General features: G+C 40.7%; 1 pseudogene; it reads right to left on the bottom strand.

Annotated features, from left to right (window-relative positions):
* Positions 1-812: 812 nt before the first annotated feature.
* The window catches only part of LOC106310298, a 15,949-nt pseudogene continuing 7,163 nt past the window's right edge, over positions 813-9,598 (bottom strand).

The following is a 9,598-nucleotide window of genomic DNA, read 5'->3' as shown; positions in this document are numbered from 1 at the left end:
CGGAATATTCCGACGACATCTTCCTCGGAATATTCCGAGGAATTTCCAACGAACTTGTGGTCCTCGGAAATTCTGAGGAAATAAGGTTTCTTCGGAATTCCGTCGGAAATTTCCGAGGGATTTCGGAGGAAAGATGAATTTCCGAGGAGTTATTTCCGAGGACTTTTTTCGTCGGTATGTCGTCGGAATAGCGTTATTCCGACGACATACCGACGATTTTTTCCCTCAGTATGCCGCTGTTTTCTTGTAGTGTCTGAAGGTGTGAAATCTGTGTCGTAAGGCCTCTATCTCCTTCAGCTCCATTGAGAAGTTTGACCATGCACATTATGGTGAGCATTTGTGGCAAAAAAATCCATGTGTTGTTTCATGTAGGTAAATATAATAAGGGCAAAACTAATGTTTAATTTGGACAGGTTCTTATGTTTCTAAAATTTTCTTACAATGAAACAAGATATAACTTTGATGGGTTCCGACTTCTAAACTCAGCTAGTTGTAGCCTCATGTGTGCAGTTTGAAGTCAGCAGAGACCATTGCACCTCAGAGACTCCCAATAGTTTGGCAAATTAGTCGATCAAGTTAATATCCTTACTGCTATTGATACTCATATTAGTTTCAAGAAAAAATAGCGCACAAATGTGGACGCTAACTGTGCAAATTACAAACAACAAATTCATATATGAGAGAGTACTAGATCAGCAGAACAGAGGTTATATATTTCATCTCATGTTTAGTTATTAACTGAAGCACGAGATCAGCAGGGCATTTGACAAGAGAAAAATATGATCAGCAGAACACAAGGCTTTCTGCAAATGTTATCTTGCACTAGGGACAGCCTTGGTATCAAAGCTCATGCTCATTTCAAAGGAACTATTAGAGTTTTCGTCTTGATTCTTACTATTGATAGTATTTTCAGAAGCAAGACATTCTTTTAGTTCGATAACAACTTGGGACATGTTTGGTCGTTTTTCTGAAGAAGGGTTTGCACACAACATACCCAATTCAATTGCTCTCCAGACAGAAAGAGAGTTGAAATCTCCATGAAGTTTAGGATCCATGATTCTGGTTATATCTCCTCTATTAAGCATAAAGCCCATCCATTCCGTTATGTGAGGCTTTTCGCGAGTTTGGTCAATCACACGTTGGCTTGTGATTATCTCTAATAATACAATCCCAAAACTATAGACGTCACTTATTTCTGCCAAACGACCAGTTCTGTAATATCTAGCAGAAAAAAAACCTAGAGTAAGATACATGTGTCAAGGATCCAAGGTGATGGTCCAAATAATTCTAAGGATAATACTTACTCGGGGTCAAGATATCCTGGAGTACCAGCAACAACCGTTGAAACATGGGATTCATCTCCGAGTTGGAAAGATCTTGAAAGACCAAAATCTGCAATTTTGCCTGAGAACTGCTCGCCTAATAATATGTTCGTACATTTTACATCTCTGTGTACCATTGATGGTTGGCATCCAATATGTAAGTATTCCAATCCTATGAATCTTAGAAAATAATTTTTAGGATTGACCATCTCTACACTTGTATGTGAATCACTTATGTGTAATGATGTAAGGAAATGTTTTGTAATGACAAAAGCACCCGACTGAAATGGAACAGAGTTTTTACGAACCTAGTGCAGCGTCGACAGCTATTCTTAATCGAGTAGTCCAACTCAAAACAGAGCCACCACGTTTTCCTATATATGGAGCCTCTAAATCAGTCATCATATGAATCTTTTTAATAATTAAGAAATTAAAATAATGATTATACATATATGTTCTACCTGACAAATGATCTTTTAAGTCTCCATTGCACATGTATTCATATATGAGAGCCAAATGATCTCGTTCATCACAATACCCAACAAGGTTAACCAAATTTATGTGGTGAACCCTCAAAAGAAGTTCAACCTGCATACGAAAAATGTAAAATTACACATTGGTTACACATTGACTATTTTTGAGAAAATTTAAATTTTTGAAGATTTCAAGCATTTTGTACCTCTGCTTTCAAGTGTTTATATCCTTGTGATGATGACTCAGAAAATACTTTAACAGCTACTGGTTGGGAACCGTTCAAGTAACCATGATAGACCACGCCAAACCCTCCTTCACTTAAAGCTCTTTTGAAGTTGTTTGTCATTTCCATAACTTCCGCATGACTATACCTTCGCTTTTGTGTCTCGATTTTTGCCTCAGAAATACTAGTGGGTGTGAAATTCGCCCATGGTGTTCTAAAGGGATAATAGTTGTGCATCAAAAAATAGTAAAAAAGAATGTCAATTATCTATGACACCTTATTAAGGCATAGGCCTCTTTCATATATATAATAGTTTGTTAATTTGATCAATTGTATTGGCAAGGTACCTTCTACATGACTTGATGTCTTTTTCCTTTTTAACACAAAAATGAAAAATAGTACCAATACGATCCCCACCACCACAGCTGAAGCTACCAATGCAGCAATCATCACCGGAAATTTCTTCTTTTGGACACATGAACCAGGTAGACATTGATGAAGGTAAAGAGAGAAACTTTATAAACTTTGATATTTCTCTTTATTATGCTTTCATAACTTGCAGGTTACAATGTATCTCTTCTCTTATTTATACAGAGATAAGAACAGTCTAGATCCTTTGCTCTGATTCGTCAAGCTGCCAGCTCAGTCGGTCTGATCCTCTAGCGCTCCAAACCTATTACTGAGCTGCAGGTGAGGTGTCTTAACCGTACTCTTGTCGCCAACGTTTATGCTTTTGCCTTTATCCATCCTCTTTACCGTTATGACTTCTGTAGTTGTTTGTCTCTTCTGTATTGCAGGCTTGGGCTCCATATGTCTTGAGATCATATGGGCTTGAATGGTGTCTGCGTTACTGGGCTTCATCCCCCCGCGCAAACTCGAGGTGGGTGGAAAGTCAACTCCGAGTTTGAAACGCAAGTTGGAGAAGCTGTGTTGAGGCAGAGACTTGGTAAAGATATCCGCTAGTTGCTGAGCTGCAGGTATGTGTTTCTCCAGAAGAGTTCCCTTTGCCACTTTCTCTCTAGCAAAGTGGTAATGTGTGGCAAAGTGTGGCAAAGTGCTTGGACTTGCGATGAAGGACAGGATTTGCTGTCAGGTGAACAGCAGAGATATTATCACAATAGATCTCAGCTGGTTCAGGATGAGGAACACCGATGCTCTTCAACATGAGACTGATCCATTCAAGTTCTGCAGCTGTATCAGATAAAGTTCTGTATTCTGCCTCAGTAGATGATCTTGCAACTGAATCTTGCCTCTTTGCAGACCACAATATCAGATTTGTTCCCAAGAAAGCGCAGAAGCCACCAGTTGATCTCCTTGTATCCTGACAACCAGCCCAATCACTGTCGCAATATGCTCTCATTTGCGAATCTGTATCAGACTCAAGTGTTAACCCCATCTTCAAGGTTCCTTTAATGTACCGCAGGACTCGTTGAAGGAGATGAAAGTTTGAGAGTGTGGGCTTGTGCATCTTCTGACAGACCAGATTTACAGGAAATTGGATATCAGGTCTTGTGAGAGTGAGGTATTGGAGCTTACCCGCGAGGCTACGGAAGTAAGTGGGATTAGAGAAGTACTCGTCCTGATGCGGGACTCTATCAAGCTGAAGAGGAAGTGGAGTTGGCATTGGAGCACAATCTAACATCCCTGCTGCTTGGAGAAGATCAGTTGCATACTTTTCTTGATTCAAGAACAGGTTAGTAGAGGTAAACTGATCTTGCAGCCAAGAAAGTAACTCAGAGGCCCCATATCTTTCTTTCATCCTAAACTACTTGCTCAGGCTTTTAAGCAACTGCTGGATGAGAGGCTGGTCATTTCCTGTTATCAGCATATCATCAACATACAAAAGAAGGAAGATGATACTGGTCTTCTTCTGACAGACAAAGAGAGATGGATCACTAGCGTTGCAGATGAAACCAAACTCGATTAGAAAAGAGCTGAACTTGTCAAACCAAGCACGGGGAGCTTGTTTGAGTCCGTATATTGCTTTGTGAAGTTTGCAAACATACTCAGGATGCTTTTGATCTTCAAATCCAGGAGGCTGTCTCATATATACTTCCTCAGTAAGGTCTCCATGCAAGAAAGCATTCTTGACATCAAGCTGCTTAATATCCCATCTTTCAATAAAACCTAGATGAAGAATCATTCGGACTGTGGCTGTACGTACCACATGACTGTAAGTCTCTAGAAAGTCCACTCCTTCCTCCTGTTCATTGCCTTTAGCCACAACTCTTGATCTATACTTTGAAAATGTTCCATCTGCATTGAGCTTAACTCTGTGAACCCATCTGCAACCAAGAAGATTGACGTCTGATGGAGGAGGAACCAATGACCATGTCTGAGTTTCTTCACAATTGTCCATCTCGTCTTTCATAGCACCGTTCCAACCCGGGTGATTTAAGGCTTCATGTACTGTCTTTGGGACTTCTGGAATGCCTTTAACAGCAAGCAGGGCGTATCTTGGATTAGGCTTTATGATACCTGCCTTAGCTCTTGTGACCGTTCGGTGAGCATTGTCTGTACAGCCTGAGGTTGTAGTGGTTGCTGATCTTGCACATTCGGAGAGCCTGGTGGGGTAGCAGCTGTAGAGATAGGCGATCCTTGCTGGAATCTGATGCATTAAACTCTGTTGGCGGTTGAGCCTGAGCTGCATTGTTGTGAACTTCAGGTATCGCTTGAGGTTGAATGACATGAAGTCTCATAATAGGCTGATTTTCTTCAACTTATTTGTCAGTAGTAGTTGAAGAACTAGAGCCTTCGGATGGTGGAGGAACCAAAGTCTTGCTCTGCAAACGCCAAGCTGAGCTTAAGGATGTTGTCGCTGCAGGTAACAAGTGTTGATAGACATCCTTGTAAGGTAGCCTCCCTTCATCGAACAATACATGTCTATTTATATAGACTCTTCCTGTTGGAGGGTGATAACATCTGCAACCCTTGTATTTCTCATTGTAGCCAAGGAAGACACAAAGAAGAGATTTAGGATCAACTTTATTGTGCGAGTATGGCCTGAGATAAGGGTAACAAGCGCATCCAAAGACTCGAAGAGCGGTATACACCGGTGCTGTTCCATTGAGCAACTCATAAGGACTCTGCATTCTGTCATTAACCGAGGTGGGAAGAAGCTTGCTCAAGAATGATGCAGTGAACAAAGCTTCAACCCAAAGTGTAGTAGGAAGATGACTCTGAAACAGCATAGACATCCCCAACTCCGTTATATGTCTGTGTCTCCGTTCCGCAAGACCATTCTGCTCCGGAGTGTGAGGACAAGACATGATGTGTTTGATTCCACAATTAGCAAAGTGTTGAGCTAAATGTTGATTTACAAACTCGCCTCCACCGTCTGATTGAAAAATCTTTATTTTCTGTTCATATTGTGTTTCTACTTGAAGTTGAAATGCTTTGAAGATAGAGAACACATCAGACTTTGATTTCATAGGATAAAACCAGCAGAACCTTGAATAATTGTCAATGAATACAACATAGAATCTGAAACCCTGAACTGACACAACAGGTGCAGGACCCCAAACATCAGAATGTATTCTCTCAAGCACTCTACTGGATCTGAAATCTGAACTAGAAAAAGGAAGTTTACATGTCTTGCCAAACTGACATGGTTCACACATATTCTTGAAGGTCTTGTTTACTTGGATGGCCTTTATTTGATCATTAGAATGCCCCAGCCGCTTATGCCATACCACATCACTCGAACTTTGCTGTCTTGAAGAGTAGAACGACATGAACTGAGGATCATCCAACTTATAAAGTCCTTTAGCTTTGCTTCCCTGACTGAGAACCTTGTTAGTTTCCTTATCCAGAACACAAACAGTTGTTGAGTCAAAAGTGATAGAACAAGGGTAATCATCGGTGAGCTTGGAAACTGACAATAGTGACTTAGCAATCTTAGGACAGACAAGAACATTAAGCAAAGGTAAGATACCTGTCTGGGTGGGAATGGATGCAGAACCGACATGCGTGATAGGCAAGAAATCACCATTTCCAACCATAACCTGATCAGTTCATGTGTATTCCTGAGCTGAGTCGAGGTGCTGAGCAGAGCTGGTAACGTGATGTGAGGATCCACTGTCTGGAAACCACTCTGCTTCTGCGTGATGAGTAGAGGTGAGAATGTTGGCCTGTGGTTGTGGAACGTCCATAGCGAAACTCAAGTCAAAACGTCTGTAGCACTTGTTGGGGGAGTGACCATATTTGCCACAGAGAGATTTGATCTCAGAGAGATTTGATCTCCCAGAGATTTGATCTCCGAGAGGTAATCAGTCATGGTTTTGGTTCCCTTGACCATTGTTTGAACCCTTCTCTGGAGATCTAGTCTTTTTGTGGCTGAGACTCTGTTGTACTTTTTGGCTAGAGCGAGCCAAACCTCCTGAGAAGAATAGAGTCCATAGACTGATTTGAGCGCATCTTCTGTGAGCGTACCATAGATCCAGGCCAGAATCAACTGGTCTTTTTGCATCCACTTCTTAAACTCCGGGTTTGCTGCTTCAGTGACTGCATCACCATCACGCACGGTTGTTGTCTCAGGTGGTCTTGGTTGTGCACCGGTGACGTAGCCCAAAAGCATCTGACTTGACAAGAACTGCTCGAATTGAAGCTTCCATAAGAGGTAGTTGCCTTCTTTGAGCTTCAAGGTCACAACTTGAGTAATCGTAAGAGCTGTAAGAGGAACGTGACTCTGGATTCCATCAATGACCAAACTTTGGTTTCCATCCATGACTAAGCCGCAGGTTCTAATCCCTGAAGCTTTGATACCATGAAGGTAAAGACATAAACTTTATAAACTTTGCTATTTCTCTTTATTATGCTTTCATAACTTGCAGGTTACAATGTATCTCTTCTCTTATTTATACAGAGGTAAGAACAGTCTAGATGCTTTGCTCTGATTCGTCAAGCTGCCAGCTCAGTCGGTCTGATCCTCTAGCGCTCCAAACCTATTGCTGAGCTGCAGGTGAGGTGTCTAAACCATACTCTTGTCGCCAACGTTTATGCTTTTTCCTTTATCCATCCTCTTTACCATTATGACTTCTGTAGTGGTTTGTCTCTTATGTATTGCAGGCTTGGGCTCCATATGTCTTGAGATCATATGGGCTTGAATGGTGTCTGCGTTACTGGGCTTCATAATTGATTTATCTCATTACCATCAACACTACAAAAAAAAAAAAGAGTATTGATTGCATATATATGACTATGCATGCACAAAGGAAATAAACTGATGAATGAAATGTGCACGTGAATGGATTTATTTTCTTACATTAACTTTAGTCCTTCCTTTCTCTATTGCGAAGAGCTTGTGGAATTGAAATATTCAGATTGGTCTTGGTCAAATTTCTATTAAAAGAAAAAAAAAATATTAATACATTGGTGAAAATTATACTTAGGACTATTAATACGACCAATAAAGTCTAAAAACTTACATGATCAGCAATGATTTCATACTAGCTAGGAATTCTGGAATTACTCCAGTCAAGCTGTTATTTGACAAGTCCCTGAAATTTGGAAGAGATCAAAATGCATTGAAATTTATGTGCTTTAAGGCAACAATGATCATACTTACAAGTTTTCCAGATGGGTTAGCTTTTGAATTCCAGTTTCTATGGTTCCCGTTAGCCCTCTTGAAGACAAGTTTCTGTTTATGTGTTGAGATACCCATTGAAACAAGTGAAATATTTAGTTAAAAATGATGGTTATAGATATCTCACAAGGAGGTGATTCTTGGCGGTGTAGACCCTTCCGTATCACTACAATTTAGGCCGTCCCACAAAAACCCACGAGGGACACATGGATCACCTTGCCATGAAATTATACTCAATCCATAAGCGGTTCCGATATTCTTAATAGCAGTCACTGCCACAAATTCGAACGATATCATCTTTAGCAAACTGGAATACAATATAGTCATGCATTTCACCATTTATTTACGTACCATCATTTGCGTCTGTTTCAGACTGTCGAAAATCGGCAACCCCAAAACCTTCCACAGCGTTAAGCAGTGGTGGGTGTGTAGACTTTCCCGTTCTTGTCAGCTTTATGATACAGTTTCTGTTTTCACATGTAACTGGAGACTGATTGTGCATCGTTTCGGACTGCAGATATAAAGGCCTGTAAGAGTCGTTAATGGACACTCCATTTAAAGAAATGTTGAACTCTCTAGTCTCGTTGGCCCGCAAGACTTCAACCTCAGCAAAATGGAGGTAAATGTAAATTTTATCAGTTGGGAATTCAGGAAACTCAATATCTATCAATGCCTCCACTCGCATTCTCAGGTGTTGCAGCGGTTTTGAGAGTATCTTAAGGAAGACGGAAACTATTGGAATTAGTGTTCACCGTAAGACTGGTTGATATCTGCGTCCAGTCTGACTGATTGTATGAATTCCACATTCTATCATAGACATCCTCCTCGTACCTGTTCTTTGCGAAATAAATTTATAACCAACGTCTCACAAATTAAAAAAGACTTGGATCATCTTAAATAAAGCAGACTCACCTTAGAACGTCTTCTGAATTGCTAAGATAAAAACGTGAAAACAACTTCAACGATCCTGATGTGGTGATGTAAGTGTTATTTGGAAGTGGCCTTATTTCGATGGCCGATATAAATGGCGTAGAGGTGCCTGTCTTGACAAGACACTAGTCCAAAATGTTTGACCTAGGGATGTGAAAGATCTCCTTCCGTACATTATTTTGAGTGTCTATTGTTACCCAGTAATTAGGGCCAATGTACAAGTCAAACATAGGATAATGATTTAGACCATCGTAGTTCCCATATATTGCTCTAACTCTGATCAAATAGTTGGTTCCCTGCTTCACAGTAATATTGTAACAGTTGCGCATTATTAGTGTATATCCATACTGAAGATAATGATCGTAGATAATACGCTAGTACTTATCTATAGATTTGATCTTATCAAAGATCTTGTATATCATGTATATATAAGCTATCACGTTATCAATAATATACACATTCAAACCTATCTTACATGGTATCAGAGCAAACGATTAACCTCTGACCTAATTTTTTTTTTTCCTTCTTCCTACCGCAATCTAAATGTCAAACTCAGGCAATGCCTCAGCCGAGATGGCTCTTGTCTTCAACCCCTCGGACATGAAATCGTCCATCATCTCGCTCAACATGAACGGGATCACAAAACTAACCTCCGCCAACTTCATCACGTGGAGACTTCAAGTTCAAGCTCTACTTGAAGCGCATGAACTTCATGTCTTCATATCAGACACAGATCAGACACCAGAGGCGACAGTCACCGATGCAGATGGAGCAGTCACACCCAACCCAAATGCAGCAGTATGGAAGCGACAAGATCGTCTTCTGTACAGCTCTATCCTTGGAACTCTCTCACTCAACGTTCAACCAGTTGTTGCTAGAGCAACCACAACTCGAGAGATCTGGACACTACTACACAACACCTACGGGAAACCATCAAGGGCACATGTCAAACAAATCAAACAAAGTCTGAAAAAGAGCAGTAAAGGAACACAATCCATAACAGAGTATATGCGCGGCATCATGGCCAAAGCCGACCAACTAGCACTACTTGGAGCGGCTCTTGAC

The sequence above is a fragment of the Brassica oleracea genome, chromosome C1 (assembly GCF_000695525.1).
Source record: "Brassica oleracea var. oleracea cultivar TO1000 chromosome C1, BOL, whole genome shotgun sequence".
Lineage (NCBI taxonomy): Eukaryota > Viridiplantae > Streptophyta > Magnoliopsida > Brassicales > Brassicaceae > Brassica > Brassica oleracea.
The sequence above is the reverse complement of the archived record's forward strand: the minus strand, read 5'-3'. Positions and strand labels throughout refer to the sequence as shown.